The 18,659-nt window shown below is 44.1% G+C and overlaps 1 protein-coding gene and 1 pseudogene across 2 annotated transcripts in view; one reads left to right on the top strand and one right to left on the bottom strand.

Moving 5' to 3' along the window:
• Nucleotides 1–18,659, bottom strand: part of ODF2L (outer dense fiber of sperm tails 2 like) — a 355,423-nt gene that overhangs the window by 145,825 nt on the left and 190,939 nt on the right. Inside the window, exons 6-7 of the mRNA XM_081086489.1 lie at nt 16,828–17,020; nt 2,784–2,880 (exon numbers count right to left, since the gene is read on the bottom strand). The gene's annotated coding sequence lies outside the window, so the exon portion shown is untranslated. The remainder of the gene's footprint in view (nt 1–2,783; nt 2,881–16,827; nt 17,021–18,659) is intronic.
• On the top strand, nt 13,733–14,456 carry LOC308515993 (V-type proton ATPase subunit D-like; annotated as a pseudogene). The gene has a single exon. The product of its transcript is annotated as a V-type proton ATPase subunit D-like (transcript).

Genomic DNA, 18,659 nt, shown 5'->3' with positions numbered 1-18,659 from the left:
CTCTACTCATATCTAATAAAAAAGAAACATGCAAATTGACCATATCTCCACTACACTCACAAGCCACGCCTACCAGCCAATCAGAGAGACTATATCAAATTAACCAAACCAAGATGTTGGCAAAGATGGCCATCGGCAGGAGAATTTCTGGTCACTATGATACACACTGACCACCAGAGGGCAGACGCTCAATGCAGGAGCTGCCCCCTGGTGGTCAGTGCACTCCCATAGGGGGAGCTCTGCTCAGTCACAAGCCAAGCTGACAGCTGCCAGTACAGCGGTGGTGGTGGGAGCCTCTCCTGCCTCCTCAGCAGCGCTAAGGATGTCCGACTGCAGCTTAGGCCTGCTCCCCGCTGGCAAGCGGGCATCCCCCGAGGGGTCCTGGGCTGCCAGAAGGATGTCTGGCTGCCAGCTTAGGCCCGATCCCCTAGGGAGCAGGCCTAAGTCAGCAGGTTGACATCCCCCAAGGGGTCTCAGACTGCGAGAGGGCACAGGCTTGGCTGAGGGACTTCCCCCCCCCCCGCCCCCAAGTGCACAAATTTTTGTGCACCTGGCCTCTAGTTTATTATAATAATGGAACACCAGAGAGTTCTGAGGCTAGGAAGTCACTGATATCCTAAAATGCAGTATTGTTTGTTGCGGGCACATCCAAGTGGTTTGCCAACAAATGGACAGAGGGTCAGATTAAACCTTCTTCTGAAAGTTATGAAACCAAACTAGAAGCACATGCCTGACTAGGGAACCATTCACCTGCCCATTTGGATAAATGAGTCTGAGGCTCCAAACTCAGCCCCATGAATATGGCTGACATGAGTTTTGCCTTAAAAATTCCTAAGTCAGAGAGAAGGCAGGGGAGGGTGGGTGGGTGGGAGGTAATCAACCAAAGACCTTATATAATAATCTATGGACATAATTAGGTGATGAAAGCCTGGGGGAAGGGGAGGGGCCAGGCTAAAAGGGGTTAATGGGGGGGGAAAGGGGACATATGCAATACTTTCAAAAATAAAGATTTTGAAAATAATAAAATAAAATAAAATTTCTAAGTCACTAATTAAGATTTTTAATTTCCATTTGGGTAAACTCAGTGGAATGTACCTTGGGATATCATGAGGAACTGCACAGGGATATATAACGTTACTTCAGAGAAATGAGGTAAATGTCAGTATACAAATAAGACAGAAAGTAAATAACAGCAAAGGAAACATTCTTATGTACTCTGCGTTAAAGGCCAGCTTATTGCAAAGTGAAAACTGGGTTGTTACATATCTTACCTAATAATATACAAACATGCAAATTGACCAGCCTGTGTACTCTTGCTATGCCTTAAGCCATGCCCACCAGCCAATCAGAGCGACTATATGCAAATCAACCCAACCAAGATGGCGGCCGGCAGCCATGGAGCTGGAGCAAGCAGGAGGCTTGCTTGCTCCGGTGATGAAGCCAGCCTGCCGTGGGCTCTGAGCTCTACTCAAAAGCAACAAAGTTTCAATTATAGAAGGTAAATAAACCCCAGATACCTGCTTCCAGTCACCATGGCCACGGAGCTGGAGCGAATAAAAAAAAAAAAAAAAGGATAGGCTGGGAGCTTCAGTCGCCAGGGGGCTTGGTCAGCCTGAAAACAGCCCTCAGCCCCTCACCCATGCTGGCCAGGCACCCCAGTGGGGACCCCCACCCTGAAGGGGGTTTGGGCAGCCGGAAAACAGCCATCAGCCCCTCACCCAGGCTGGCCAGGCACCCCAGTGGGGACCCTCACCCTGAAAGGGGTTTGGGCAGCCTGAAAACACATCAAGGCCCTTCCATGAGAATAAGGAGCCTGTGGGGCAAAGTACAAATAGAGATCCACATACCATAGGTCTAAGTTTGCAAATATTATAAATCAGGTTAACCAGCTGTTAAAATGTGTAATCTCCTATTTTGACAAATATACCCTCATAATGACTTGGAAGGCCAGGTTCCAATTTAAAACTCTTGGACCCCTCCCATATCCTGTTGGAACATGGTGGCTCAGGGACAGATGAGCCATGGAGCACTGTCTTCTTCCTATCCTCCCCAACTCCACTCCTCACCCTCACTCACCCTCAGGTACCTCACCTACACGGGTGTGGCCCCATCAGCACACATACTACATCAACAGTTGCCCTTTATCCTCTCTCCTGTCTGGGCATTTATGCACCATTGAGCAATCAGCTCTAGGCAGGACTGACCCTGGCATCCGAGTCAGTTCTAGTCTATGCAGGTCATGAAAGGATCATGACTTATCAGGGAATATCAGATGTCAGGTATTTGCTGTGTTCTCAAAGGGATGAGAGGTCACTCACTGGGTGGGCACAACCCTTGGCCTATGGACTACTCACCCCATAGAAAGAGCATGGGGCCAACTCATTAACTTGGGGGAACAATGCAAAATGAAAATGCAGGACAACCTTGTTCAACAGCATTGAAAATGCTGTGATCAAAGCTACTAAAATATAAAGACTTTTTCCTTTCTTCTATAGTTTTTCTCAGCTTGTCATGGTGTTTTCTATTTGTTCTTTAAAGTTGTTCTCAATAAAGAAAAATTGCTATTTTAAAGTATTCATATGACTTTTACCATTCTTCTTTATACTGTGCAATGCCAGTTCTAAATGTGAGTATAAGACATTTAACTTGTATATGGAATACACAATTTATATATTTTTATAGCTCATTCTTGCATGTGTATTTCATTCTTGCTAAAGCAGTAAAAACACTGCACAAAACTGACTCAAGTGTTTTTATTTCATGTATTGCTATATGCTACTTACCTTAGGCTCCCTGATAAGGAAGGAAGGGCTGAAAGAAAAATATACTATGGGTTGTCCTCCTTTTCTCTTTTCTTCTCGGTCATCATCTTCAATGTAACTAGTTGGATACAAAGGGAAATAGCATAAGTAATAAAGGATACGATACAATTTCTGGGGCATTTGTGTTTCTCAGAATGTCACTGCCTTCTTTCTGCATTCAAACAAAGTTCTTAATCAAACTGGAATCACACCTTCACTAGGATGACAGAGAACTGCTTACTCAGCCACAAATGAAGCAGGTTCACTTTGTACTCAGTTCGAGTCTCACTGAACTCCACTACATTGTGGATCTAACCAAATTCTATACTCATGAGACATCATGAATGTTATTATATGCAAATGAAGTGGCAAGAAATGGAAGAAACATCTAGTGCATGCATCTCCTCTACTGGAGGAAAAGGAGATATATGTAATGCTTTAAATAAATAAATAAATAAATAAATAAATAAATAAATAAATAAATACATGATGAATTATCCCATCAGACTTCACTTACAAACATCAGCCCAAAGACAAAATCGTTAAGAATTTCAAGACAACTACAGCAGAGCATTAAACCAAACACAGATCTTTCTGAGTGCAGCATCGTCTCTAACACAGGTCTCTCGTCCATGAAGCCAGGCCTGGAAGAGGCACAGCCAGCAAGGCGCCAAACCACAGCCCTCTAAAGCGAAGACATGTCACCCTAAAAGGCTGTAGAGATGGGCAACTAGAGCTCAGAGTGAAGTAATCTGCCTGCAATCTGATATAAGTAGTATTTACAATGAAGTTATTCAAAATCTTGAGACCAACCTCCATCATGAGAAACCATACTCCCTCTTGAAACAGAAGCCCAGCTGCATGAACTGGGCCAACACTGTACGAGCCTCAGATATTCAGGTGTTCTTTTCGCCATGACCAAGAAGCACTTCCAGGTTGACTAACTGGCAGACTGACTCCAGAAACATAGTTGCAATTATGCTAACACTATGTATAAAGCCTTAGCCTGATGAAGAGGGAGGAGTCAAGCAACTTTCTTTAGTAGTAATAGTTGGAATACATAGAATAACAATATCAAGAATACTTATTATTTAGTAACTAGAGGCCTGGTGCACAAAAATTTGTGCACTTTGCCCTCTCACAGTGTGGGACCCCTCGGGAGATAACGACCTTTGGCTTAGGCCCACTCCCGGGTGGCCGAGGGCAGGCCCAATCCCTAGGTGCCTGTCCTGCAGCCCCTGGTTGGGCTCAAAGCAGGGCCGATTGGGGAGTTGGGGCGTCGCCACCTGTCATGCACAGAGCAGGGAGGATCAGGGGGTTGGGGCACTACCCCCTGTCACACACAGAGCAGGGCCCATCAGGGGGGTTGGGGCTCTGTATCCTGTCACACACAGAGCAGGGCCGATCAGGGGGTTGGGGAGCTCCCCCTTGTCACGCACAGAGCAGGGCTTATTAGGAGGTTGTGATGCCACCCTCAGTCACACTCAGGGTGAGGCCAATTGGGGGGTTGGGGCACTCCCCCCTGTCACACTCATGGCAGGGCCAATGGGGAGGTTGGGGCTCCATCCCGTCACACACACAGCAGGGCCCATGGGGGGGTTGGGGCGCCACACCCTGTCACACACAGAGCCGCAGGGCGAACAGGGGGTTGGGGAGCTCCCCACTAACAGGCACAGAGCAGGGCTGATCAGGAGGTAGGGGTGCCTTCTCCTGTCATGAACAGAGCAGGGCGGATAGGGAGGTTGTGGCCCCGCCCCCTGTCACACACAGAGCCAAAGGGCGATCAGGGGGTTTGGGCGCTGCCCCCTGTCACGCTGATCCAGGGGCCAGGAGACCTTGCGGCTCCGCTGGTCCCGGTGCTGGGAGGCATATTACCCTTTTACTATATAGAATAGAGGCCTGGTGCACAGGTGGGGGCCGGCTGGTTTGCCCTAAAGGGTGTCCTCGATCAGGGTGGGGGTCCCCACTTGGGTGCCTGGCCAGTCTGGGTGAGTGGCTGAGGGACGTTTTCAGGCTGGCGGGTAACTGAAGCTCCCAACTGCTCCTTTTTTCCTTTTTATTTTTTTATTCTTGGAATTATGGCTGTCACTAGAGCTGAGAGACGGCTTTAGCTGTGAGACCTCACTGCTGAAAGCAGGTTTCTGGCTTTGTTTACTTTCTGTAATTGAAACTTTGTTGTGACTCCAGCTCTGAGATGCGGGCTGACTGAAAGCAGGTTTCTGGGGTTTTGTTTAGCTTCTATATTTGTAACAATGTTTCTTAGCAGCTCAGAGCCCAGCAGCGGCAGGTGGGGAACCTGGCTTCCTCCGTCACTGAAGCAAGCAAGCCTCCCTGTTCATGTCAGTAGCCTGGCTGCCGGCCGCCATCTTGGCTGGCAGTTAATTTGCATATCGCCCTGATTAGCCAATGGGAAGGGTAGCAGAGGTATGGCTAATTACCATGTTTCTCTATTATTAGATAGGACTAGAGGCCCAGTGCACAAAAATTTGTGCACTCGGGGGAGGGGGATCCCTCAGCCCGGCCTGTGCCCTCTCGCAGTCTGGGACCCCTTGGTAGATAACGACCTGCTGGCTTAGGCCTGCTCCCAGGTGCCAGAGGGCAGGCCCAATCCCTAGGTGCAGCCCCTGGTTGGGCTCAGAGCAGGGCCGATTGGCTAGTTGGGGCGTCGCCCCCTGTCATGTACAGAGCAGGGCGGATTGGGAGTTCATGATGCCACCCTCAGTCAAGCTCAGGGTAGGGCCGATTGTAGGGCTGGGGAACCGCCCCCTGTCACACTCAAGGCAGGGTCGATGGGGAGATTGTGGCACCACACCCTGTCACGCACAGAGCAGGGCCCATCAGGGGGTTGGTGCTCCGTACCCTCTCACGCACAGAGCAGGGTCAATCAGGGGGTTGAGGAGCTCCCTCCTGTCACTCACAGAGTAGGGCCAATAGAGGAGTTGGGGCACTGCCCCATCACACACAGAGCAGGGCGGATCAGGGGGTTGGGCGCCACCCTCTATCACTGAAAGAGCCGGGCCGATCATGGGGTTGGGGCACTGCCACTGTCACACTCAGAGCAGGGCCGATGGGGAGGTTATGGCTCTACCCCATGACACACAGAGCAAAGCCTGTGGGGGGCGAGGAGGGGTTGGGGTGCCGCCCTCTATCACCTACAGAACAGGGCCGATCAGGGGGTTGGGGCGCCGCCACTCTCACACTCAGGGCAGGGCCGATGGGGAGGTTATGGCTCTACCCCGTCACACACAGAGCAGGGTTCATGGGGGGGGGGGGGGGTTGGGGTGCCACACCCTGTCACACACAAAGCAGGGCCAATCAGGGGTTGGGGCACTGCATGCTGTCACACACAGAGCCGCAGGGCGATCTTGGAGTTGTGGAGCTCCCCTCTATCAGGCACAGAGCAGGGCCGAACAGGGGGCTGGGGCGCCGCCCCCTGTCACACACAGAACAGGGCCCGAGGGGGGGAGGGGTTGGGCGCCGCACCCTGTCACACACAGAGCAGGGCCAATTAGGGTATTGGGGCGCCGCACCCTGTCACACTCAGAGCTGCAGAGCGATCAGGGGGTTGAAGAGCTCTCCCCTATCAGGCACAGAGCAGGGCTGATCAGGGGGTTGGGGCGCCTTCCCCTGTCAAGAATAGAGCAGGGCTGGTAGGGATGTTGTGGCCCCACCCTCTGTCACACACAAAGCCGCAGGGCTATCAGGGGGTTTGCGCGCTGCCCCCTGTCACACTGATCCCAGTGCCAGGAGGCCTCTCGGCTCCGCTGATCCCGGTGCTGGGAGGCATATTACCCTTTTACTATATAGGATAGAGGCCTGGAGCATGGGTGGGGGCCGGCTGGTTTGCCCTGAAGGGTGTCCTGGATCAAGGTGGGGGTCCCCACTGTGGTGCCTGGCCAGTCTGGGTGAGGTGCTGAGGGCTGTTTTCAGGCTGGCGGGTGACTTAAGCTCCCAACCTGTCCTTTTTTTCTTTTCTTTTTTTTAATTCTGAGCCAGCTTTAGCTCTGGCTCCAGCTCTGAGGCCTCTGGTGCTGAAAGCAGGTATCTGGTTTGTTTGGGTTCTATAATTGAAACTCTGTATCAACTCCAGCTCTGAGATCCCAGCTCACTGAAAGCAGGTTTCTGGGGTTTTGTTTAGCTTCTATATTTGTAACAATGTTTCAAACTGCAAGCTCAGAGACCGGCAAGGCAGGCGGGGAACTTTTGAGTCCTCCATCACTGAAGCAAGAAAGCCTCATGTTAGTTTCAAGCTGCCTGGCTGCCGGCCACCATCTTGGCTGGCAGTTAATTTGCATATCGCCCTGATTACCCAATGGGAAGGGTAGCGGATGTACAGCTAATTACCATGTTTCTCTTTTATTAGATAGGATAGTAATAAGAATAGGTAATATTTATTTAGCACTTACTGTGTGCCAAGTACTAAGAGCTTCTGCTAATTATCTCATTTTTTCCTCTCAGAAACTTCATAGTTTGATAATAGTATTATCTACATTTTACAGATAAGTAAGCTGAGGCAAAGAGTAGTCCAACAAATTGAGTAAAGTCACACAGCTAATCAGTGACAAGTCAGCATTTTTAACACAGGCAGTTCTGCTACTTTGAACCATCTCTCTCTAAACATAAATCCATCCCTATATTAGCGACATCTACTTGAAGGCAGTTGAAACTAAACCAACAGACCCAACAAAATGATCAGTAAATATTTCTAGAGTAATAATACAGGGAACTTTAACAGCATTTTAGTTTAACTGACATAAGTACAACCTCACATTAACCAGTTTTTTCTTGCATGTTAGTTTTCAGAAAAGAATTTTCAAATACTGCTATTATAGGCCCAAGTTTTACCATGTAGCCAACATTCTATATACAGAAACATTGTATATTTAATTCAATTCCCTGCATACCTTCCTTATCTACACTTACTGTACAGCCAGGAACCAGAAAATAAGGGGAAAACCCTGCTGACTAACAGAACTGTACAAGGGACTCTTCTCAACATCGCTATTAACTTTTGAACTGAGTGCCAATCAAATTTGCTAACAGTGTACAGAGTTCATTGCCTAGCTTGCTTGCTTGTTTTTCCTGTTTTAAGGCTGGATAATGTGTGTATCAAACTTAATGTAGTGTAACCTACTTGTCTAGTTAGGTTGTTTTGTTCCTCTATTTTACTACTAGATAGGGTTGCATCTATGTAGAAACTCATGTATCAAATATGCATGCCTGGTAGTGAATCAGTGCTTATGGATAACAAGCAGTGACCAAGGTTACCAAGAAGAATAAACAGAAGATACTAGGCTCTAGAACTGATTTATTCATTACATTTTCTCATCTGAGAATGGGGGTGTCGTCCATCCCTAATTCTCTGTGTGCTGTGAGCAGTCCCACTGATTGGTAACAACAACAACAATAAAATTCATGTTACTAAATTTAAAAAATATATAGGACATATTTTTACTTTTCTAACTAATAAAGATATCATTAAATGTTAATACTTATAAAGTGTAATAGGATAAATATATCCTCATATACTATCTCATGGACTATAAGTGGAAACTGTCTTCCTAGAAAGCACTTGGCAATGTGAAGGGCCATAAATATCTTCACCCCTTGGCACATCAGTTTATGTCCAGATATCTATCATGAGGAAATAACTAAAATTGTCAACAAAGATGTTCAGAACAGCATGATCTGAAAGGTACCCAAACTGGAAATAATCTCAATATTTAACAATTATGATGTATTCATGCAATAAAACTCTACTCAGGCATTTAAAATGAGATTTATGAAATATTCAATATCATAAGAAAATGCTTTAAAACTATCCAATTACTAGTTATGGACATTGGGCAAACTACCTACCTGGCTGTCCTACTACTTCCTTATCTGTAATAGAGGATAACGGCATCACAGGATTGATATGGAGATTAATTTTAAAAATATGTGCAGAATGGCTAAAACAGGGCCTGGAACATATGAATCACTAAGTCAATATGATTTATCTCATCACCTTCATTATCTTCATCCTCATTCCAAAAAGTCTTTCAATAGAATGCTTATATGTACCCAGTTTTTAAATGTATGCAAAAATAAACAGCATAGTACTCGCAATCAGTACTCACAATCTTCCACAACCCCATAAAAATGATAACTAAGTACAGAACAACCATTATTCAAGAATTGCCTGAAATCTAGAACAGCAGTCCTATAACTAAGGCTATAAGGAAGCAGCCACATTGGGACTGGTAGGAGGGGTGGAGACAAGGAAGAGTCTGGTCCCACACCCATGAGTGGTAGTTAAAAGTTGGGAGGGTTATTTTGGCTACAGAGGCTCCCCTGAGAAGTGAGGGGTCCCAGGCCCACTGCAGGCACCCCATCCCAGAGTTCCAATGCCAGAAAGAGAAATCCTAATACCTGGCTGGGTTGTTCAGTTGGTTGAGCATCATCCCATACAGCAAAAGGATTGCAGGTCAATCCCTGGTCAGGGCATGTATTGGAGGCAACCAATTGATGTTTCTCTCACACATCAATATTTCTCCTTCTCTGCCCCCTTCCTCTCTCTCTCAAATCAATAAAGACATATCCTTGGTGAAGCTTGAAAAAGAGAGAGAGAGAGAGAGAGAGAGAGAGAGAGAGAGAGAGAGAGGAGTCCCCATAACTTCTGGCTATAAAGACCAGCAGGGATTATGTCTGAGTGAGGAGGGCTGCTGGAATCTCAGGCATTCTTCTTAAAGGGTCCCACATACATGAATATAAACTCAGTAACTCTAAATTCCAGCTTTGGGGCAGCAGCTCAAAGCCACCAGGGACACATGGGAAGGAACTGAATTGTCTGGCTTTGGGGTAAGAGTTGGAGGTGAAGCCTTTTCCCAGACAGAGAAGTTCTGGCAGAGGCCATTGTTCCTTGATGAGCTCTCCCCACACAGAGATGAAAGGCTAACAATGTTCCCTCACCTTGGTGATTCCCTGAGACCCACCTCACCTAAGTTATGGGCCCAACAGATCCTTTTCCAGTGGCTTCTCCATACAAGTGGCCAGTCTTGGCTCATGCTGTGGACTTCCCTAAAATCTCTCAAAGATTCACAAACCCCAAACAAGCAGTGTCTGGCCTCAATATGCCCCAATCGTCTTGCTAAGTTACCCCATCCCCAACACTAGTGGCAGCCTGCCTTTGTTCTCAGTTTGGCCTCACCTAGGCACCTCTAAGCCCAGCATAAGTAGCAGCCAAATGCAGATCCCTCTGTAGCTCATGCTTGGTGGCCCTGAGCTGAGCAGAGGTGGCAGATGGTCTTGGTCTGTACCTCCCTGGAGGCCCAGAACCAGTGGTCAGCTACAGACCACACCAGAAGACCATCCAACCACCTCCACAAATGACACACTCAAGGGGCAGACTCATTGAGTACCAGAACCCCACTGAAGCAGTCCTGCTCTGCTACAGACCACACCAGAAGACCATCCAACCACCTCCACAAATGACACACTCAAGGGGCAGACTCATTGAGTACCAGAACCCCACTGAAGCAGTCCTGCTCTATAGTGTTGAGCAGTTCCTCCCCTGAAGTCACAGCCAGTTCTCCCAATCTATCAGTCTGGTGTGTGTGTGGGGGGGGGGGGGTGGTGGCGTAATTCCCTCAAATTGACATGCCAACAGCAATCAAGGCTCAACTAAAATAGGAGGGTGCACACAGCCCACAAGGGGACATACCTGGAGTGCCCAGCTCGGGTGACCAGGAATGTGCCACTGGGCCCTATAGGGTACTGACTACATAAGACTACTCTACCAAGATTGGGAGATGTAACGTCTCTACTTAATACTTAGAAACAAAGACAGGGAGATAGACAAAATGAGAAGAAAAATAAACATGTCCCAAATGAAAAAAAAGAAAAGAATACAACAGAACAAGCCTCCAGAAAAAGAACTAAATAAAATGGTGACAAGCAATCTACCAGAAGCAGGGGCCAAAAACACTGGTTATATAGATGTTCAATAAACTTAGGGGAAGAGTAGATGCATTTAGTGAGAACATCAACAAGGAAAGAGGAAACAAGGACAGGGATAGAAAATATAAAAAAGAACCAGTCACAAATGAAGAATACAGTTACTGAAATGGAGAATATATTACAGGGAATCAACAGTAGGTAGATGAAGCAGAAGATCAAATCAGCAATTTGGAGGATAAGAAAGCAGAAAATACCCCATCAGAACAGCAAAAAGAATCCCAAAATATGAGGACAGTTTAAGGAGTCTCTAGGACAACTTCAAGCATACCAACATTTGCATCATGAGGGTACTGAAAGAAGAAGAAAGAGAGAAAGAAATTGAAAACCTATTTGAAAAACAATGACAGAAAAATTCCCTAACATCGTGAAGAAAATAGACATATAAATCCAGGAAGTACAAAAAGTCTCAAACAAGATGAACCCAAAGAGGCCCATACCAACGCACATCATAATTAAAATGCAAAAGGTCAAGGTCAAGGACAAAGAGAGAATCTTAAAAGCAGCAAGAGAATAGCAGTTAGTTATCTACAAGGGAGCTGCCATAAGACTGATTTCTCAAGAGAAGCATTTCAGGCCAGAAGGGATTGGCACAAAATACTCAAAGTGATGAAAAGCAAGAACCTACAACTAAGATTACTTTACTCAGAAAAATTATCATTTAGAATGGAAGGACAGATAAAGAGCTTCCAGACAAGAAAAAGCTAAAGGAGTCTATTACCACTAAACCAGTATTACAACAAATGTTAAAGTGTCTTCTTTAAGAAGAAGAAGAAGAGGAGGAGGAGGAAACAGAGGAAGAGGAGGAGGAATTGGAGAAGGAAGAAGAAGAAGAAGAAGAAGAAGAAGAAGAAGAAGAAGAAGAAGAAGAAGAACAACAACAACAACAACAACAACAACAACAAGGGGAAAAGAAGATAAAAAACATGAATAACAAAATGGCAATCCTATCTAATAAAAGACAAATATGGTAGTTAACCATACCTCTAATATGCTTCCCATTGGCTAATCAAGGCAATATGCAAAGTAACTGCCAACCAAGATGGTGGCTGGCAGCCACACAGCTGAAGCGAGCAGGAGGCTTGCTTGCTCCAGTGATGGAGGAAGCCAAGGTTCCCCGCCTGCCACGGCCTGGCTCTGAGCTCCGAAAGCAACAATGTTTCAATTATAGAAGCTAAACAAAACTCAGATACCTGCTTTCAGCTAGCTGGCCTCAGCGAGCAGGACCGCAACAGTGTTTCAATTATAGAAGCTAAATAAACTCCAGATACCTGCTTTCAGCAGCCGAGGTCTCAGAGCTGGAACTGGGCCTCAGAGCTAAAGCCAGCTCTCAGCTCCAGTGACAGCTATAGAAGGTAAATAAATCCCAGAATAAAATTTTTAAAAAAAGAAAAAAAGTAGAGGTTGGGCGCTTCAGTCACCCACCAGCCTGAAAACGGCCCTCAGCCCCTAACCCAGACCGGCCAGGCAACCCAAGCAGGACCCCCACCCTGATCTGGGACACCTTCAGAGCAAACCAGCTAGCTCCCACCCATGCACCAGGCCTCTATCCTATATAGTAAAAGGGTAATATGCAAACTGACCCTAACAGCAGAATGACTGGGAATGACTGGTCACTATGACACACACTGACCTCCAGGAGCCAGACACTCAATGCAGAAGCTTCCCTCTGGTGGTCAGGGCGCTCTCACAGGGGGGGAACTCTGCTCAGCCATAAGCCAGGCGGCCAGCTGCCAGTACAGTGGTGGTGGTAGGAGCCTCTCCTGCCTCCTCAGCAGCGATAACGATATCCGACTGCAGCTTAGGTCTGCTCCCTGATAGCAAGTGGACATCCCCCGAGGGCTGCCAGGCTGCCAGAGGGATGTCTGATTGCCAGTTTAGGCCAAATCCCCCGAGGAGCAGGCCTAAGCCAGCAGGTTGTCATCCCCCAAGAGGCCCCAGACTGCGAGAGGGCACAGGCTGGACTGAGGGACCCCCCGCCCTGAGTGCATAAATTTTTGTGCCTGGGGCCTCTAGTAGATACATATCTATCAATGATTACTTTAAATGCAAATGGATTAAATGCTCCAATCAAAAGACGTGGGGGCTTGAATGGATAATAACATAAGACCCTCACACATGCTATCTATTGGAGACTCATTTCAGATCAAAAGACAAACAGACTGAAAGTAATGAATAAAATGTTTCATGAAAATGGAAATAAAAAGAAAATCCTGGGGTAGCAATACTTATATCATACAAAATAGACTTTCAGACAAAGGCTATAACAAGAGATTAAAAAGGACCCAGGATTCTACTTATTTATCCAAAGATACCCAAAACAGTAAAGCAAAAAGACATATTCACTGATATGTGCATTGCAGCATTATTTACAACTAGAGGGCCAGTGCATGAAATTTGTGCATGGGTAAGGTCCCTAGCAGCTTTCGGCTGCCAACTGGGGCCTCTCTTACTGAAGTTGGCCAGCTGGCCCTGCCCCCTGGTCAAACTCCTGGTCAAGGGAATAATTTGCATATTAGGCTTTTATTATATAGAATAACTAAGACACAGAAGCCATTAAAAAAATGAAATCTTATCATCTGCAACATCGATGAATTTAGAGGTACTATGCTGAGTGAAATAAATCAGACAGAGAAAGACAAATAACGTTTGATTTCACTTATATGTGAAACCTAAAAAAATAAAATAAATGAACAAGTGGACCACATAGATACAGAGAACATTTTGATGGATGTCAGATGGGAGGGGGCTTGGCAGGATGGGTGAAGAGATTAAGAAGTACAAATTGAGGAAGAATGCAAATCCTGGTGGCCTAGAAACATGAGGGTCAAGTGACACAACCAGCTGACTCCTGTAGAGGAAGACACTGTGGCTGGGTCTATGGCAACCAGGACTGCCAGGCCTAGCACCTGAGCCGAACAGTCATCATCATAAGAATGTCGGGCAAAGACCGAATTGAAATCTTTCCCTGTCAAATGGCACAGACCATCATGAAGGCTGGATTAAAAGGAGCACAGGCAGGTCGAAACCTGAAGAAAAAATCTGATGCTTTAATTCTTCGATTTCTGCAGATCCCAAAGAAGATCATAGAGACTAAAATGTTGATGGGTGAAGTGATGAGAGAAGCTGCCTTTTCATTTCCTGAGGCCCTGTTCACAGCAAAGAACCTCAGCACCACAGTTATCCAAAATGTAAATAAAGCCCAAGTGAAGATTCAAGCAAAGAAAGATAGTGTAGCAGGTGTTACTTTGCCAGTATTTGCACATTATCATGAAGGAACTGACAGTTATGAACTGTCTGGTTTAGCCAGAGATGGGGAAAAACGGGCTAAATTAAAGAGGAATTATGCTGGAATTCGCCTCGCTGCAGACTTCCTTTGTTACTCAGAATAGACAAAGCTGTTAAGATAACAACAGTCATGTAAATGCCATTGAACATGTCATCATTCCCAGGATGGAACATACGCTTGCTTATATCATCACAGAGCTGGATGAGAGAGAGTGAGAAGAGTTCTATAGGGTAATGAAAATACAGGAGGAAAAAAAGATTCTTAAGGAAAAAACTGAGAGGGACTTGAAGAAAGGGAGGGGAGCTGGAGAGGTGATGGAGCCTGCCAATCTTCTGGCTGAAGAGAAGAATGCGGATCTTCTGTTAGAATAATTTTTCCTGCTCTGGTTCTTTCCGAAGTCCTAAATTTAATGACACCATTTTAGTTCAGTGTGTAGGTTTGGTTCATGTGGCTATTTATTGTTTGGCCTAATTTCACTGATGGTAAAATTTCCCTGCATGTACATTTAACCCAGTGGTTCTCAACATTCCTAATGCCGCGACCCTTTAATACAGTTCTTCATGTTGTGGTGACCCCAACCATAAAATTATTTTTGTTGCTACTTCATAACTGTAATTTTGCTACTGTTATGAATCGTAATGTAAATATCTGATATGCTATATGTGTTTTCCGATGGTCGTGACCCACAGGTTGAGAACCGCTGAATGGGATTACTTTTGCAGAATCCTAATTTGCCAATCATTGATCACAGATTAAATTTAGAGAACCTGCCCAGGAACTTGTAGAATTTATTCTGCAGAAGTGTCTCCCTACCCCATTTATAAATGGTTAAAAGTGATCAGCTTACCAAGCATATTAGGAAATTCCCCTTAGTAACCAGTAGTGGTCTCAGGCCAATATGAGTAGGCCAGCTACTGTAGGAGCACCCTCCATTCCTCCCACTCACACCCCCTGGCGCTGTTATCGGAGGGAGCTGCAGCCATCCTGTGTTTCTGTGGTACTTCTCCAGCTTTAGGAAAGCCTTCACTTAATTTACTTTGCATGACAGGTCTCTGTTCTCTCTGTCATGGAACAATTTTGCCAATTTGAATGTGACTGTGGTATAAATAGTAAAATGATTTTTTTAAAAAAGAAGTTCAAATTGATAGTTACAAAATAATCATGGTGATGTAAAATACAGCATAGGGAATATAGTCAATAATATTGTAATAACTATGTGTAGTTTCAGATGGGTACTAGATTTATTGGGGGGCATACTTTATAAGTTATATAAACATTTAATCACTGGGTTGGACACCTGAAACCCTGAAACTAATGTAACATTGCACGTAAATTGTAATTAAAAAGTAAAAATTATTTCAAAATAAATAAACATACAGTATGGTCTTAATGATTCAAGAAATTATATATATATATAATATATATATATAATATATATATATTAATAGGTAATTAAAATTTCCTTCTCTAAATGTTGTAATGTCTTCTAATTTTTTACAATAAGCACATATTATTTATGAGCAGTACAAACATTTTCACATATGAAAAAGAAACAATCTCAGTAATACAAAAGCCAAAACATGACTGGGGAGAGGGGAGAACCACAGAAGGATAATGTCAGAAATTCAAAATAGCAACAAAAAATGGGTATTTGGAAGACAGAAAATAACAATAAATGAGGAAAAGGAGTATATACAGGTCTGCAGCATAAGGACAACATTTCAGCAGTGCCTTCAGGAGCCGATGTGTCATGCTAAGGCCACATGGGACACCACACACCTCTGAGATTAACTAATTTTCTTCCTGAAGGAGAAACAATTCAGCTGCCTCCAGTACATCTTCGGACCACATAGAGGTGGCCTTTGGCTACTCTAGTTTCATTACAATTCAAATGGATAGTTGCAGCTTTAGAAATAGTACAGCCATGTGTTCAGAAAATGAAAGGAAAATGCTTCAACATAGAGAAGCCATATTCCTTAAAATTACTGTACCACTAGAATAATACAGTCAGTGAAATTGCAGATCATGTAATAATAACAATCCCAGAAAGTGAATTGATATCACCACGGGACCCTGACTTAGAAGTTACCATGTCCAACGTCCAACAGTTTAAGAAAGACCATCTGGGGAAAACACAATGGGAGTGGGGAACAAGGAGGAAACAGGTCACTGGTTTAGAAAATGAGAATTTCCAGGAGCCAGTAATTAGTGTTTGGGCTATGAAATAAGAGTAGAGGAACTTGTTATAAAAAATGATGGGACAGTAAAGGGAGTTGAAATGTCTATTCCTTTGCACATGTGACAAACTATTCCAGAGAAAAATGCGAATGATATTTCTCTGCAACATTTGCTCAAAAAGAAAATTCTAAAACTTTTTAAAAACATTATATTTTATGTTTTAAACACGTAGGATGATCTTGCAAGTATTTTCACGAATTATTTCTGCTACCACCTAAAACCAGGTCTAATTCTCCCAACCTCTGAAGAAATAGAGAACAATTGTCCCTGGTTAATGTGTCCCATGCTCCTCAAATTTGAGTGTGTACATAAATCACTTGGGGAGCTAAATGCAGATTCCTGTTCAGTAGGTCCAGGGGCCCAAGATTCTTAATTTCTATCAATCTCCACATGATCTGGAGGACCTCACTTTGGGTGGCAAGGATTGAGACTGTCCCCACTTCTCATGTCTTTGTTATTTGACCCTGCCCTCCTTGCTATCATGGATTCACCCAGGATAGTCACCTGACTCAGGCAGATCAGGGTGTTCTCCTGGCTGCAGATGACTCCTCGGGATGGCCACTTGACTCAGAACAAGCTCATCAGAGCTCTTCTCCAGGACTTTTGAACCCGAAGTAGGGAGGATGATTAATGTCTCCGTGGCAGCAAAGCTATTTGTTGTGAGGCTCAGGACTTGTCTCTATCCATTTTTTTCCTGCTGAAAGAGGGAAGGTGGTATGAGATGATAAGGCCAACATGCCAAGAAATGAGCATATTCACATCCTTAGCATTCCCAGCTCTGGGGCCAACTTCACCTTTGCAGTGTAATGTGAGTTTTGCCCAATAGCCTTCCAATAAATAAGTAAATAAATATGCAAATAACTTATTTGAATTGGTTTTCTGTCACATGCAACCAGAGTGCTGCTTAAAATACTCATACAATTAAGATTTTAAAAAATAACTTGTTTCATTTGATTCTTTTTTTTGGAACTGGGAAAAAAACCAACCACATTCATTGTAGACTTTATACACAGAATCTATTTTCTAAATTTTTGTTTCTTGCCTATTGGTCTGAATCTAGTATCGGAGAGCCTGGAACATAATATTTGTTGACATGGATGCCTTTAGTCATTGTATTTTATTGTATGACAGGCATCATGCTGAAGACTGGGACCACATAGTCCCTGCTCTTCCAGTGACCTACAGTTTAGTCAGGGAAACAGACAAAGTAATTTGATGTGATGAGATGTGATATCATATACATAATTACAGGAGAATAAGGGGGAAAGCAGTATGGAAGAGATTACACCTTACATAACTCTTGAAGGACAAGTAAAAGAAAGAAGGAAATTCTAGTCAAAAACTGCCAATAGACAAAGGCATAATGTTCTGTTTGGAAAAATGTGAACCTTCTGTTTGCCTAAGGCAGGAATTGTAGAGGGCAGGTGGCTGTATTGGGAGGCGATGGGGAAGTACCTAAGCTACAAATCAAGGAAGGTCCTGAATAAAAGATTTAGGACTTTACCCTGGGGGGGGGGGGATGATAGTAAAAAAGCTACAGCAGTACAATTTCATGCTGTAGAATATATTGGGATCTATCAGAATAGAAATAACGAGTTCTGTAAAAACAGAGATTGCAGTCTTTGAGTTAATCAGTTATTGTGTGAAGTTATAATGAGGTAAAATAAAATTAGAGTCAACTGATTTTTTTCTTTTTTACTACTTACTGTTACAAGTATCCTATCTTTCTTACATTTCTTTACACATATGTAATGCAGGAATTGTTATAACATTACCATTTTACATATGTCTCTAAGGACAGCATATTATTTCATCTTTTCAAAATCTAAGCTGAGATTCTGTCTTACCAAAAGAGTTTAACCAATTCACACAGGTTTAATGATTTTTTAGAAATTATCTGCCATCTTTTTCCATTTCACATACTTTTTGTGTGTCTTCTGTTCCCCTCCTTTCCTAACTTCCATCGAATAGATTAAATTTGACACTGCTGGTTTAAAAATTACACATTATGATTTTTGTCTTCTGATCATTATCTCAACTAATTAAGATCCATTCTTATATGTACTATTTATTTATTTATTTTCCATAGTAATAGAATTCAAACACTTATCTATATTCCCCTTATCCCCTTCACTTCCAATAGAAACGCCTTAGCAAGCCCTTGTCTCTAACTGGATTCCAACACCAACCTCCCTCATGTTGGCATTTTCTAGTTTAAATTGTGAATTAATAAATGTTTGTTGTTTTATTTATTGATTATTTAGATAATAAATTTTACTAAATTATTTATTTCTCATACCTTATTATTTTTTATTTATTTTGCTTCTTGCTGGAGG

Source organism: Myotis nattereri (assembly GCF_964212035.1).
Source record: "Myotis nattereri genome assembly, chromosome: 3".
NCBI classification, from domain to species: Eukaryota; Metazoa; Chordata; class Mammalia; order Chiroptera; family Vespertilionidae; genus Myotis; species Myotis nattereri.
The sequence above is the reverse complement of the archived record's forward strand: the minus strand, read 5'-3'. Positions and strand labels throughout refer to the sequence as shown.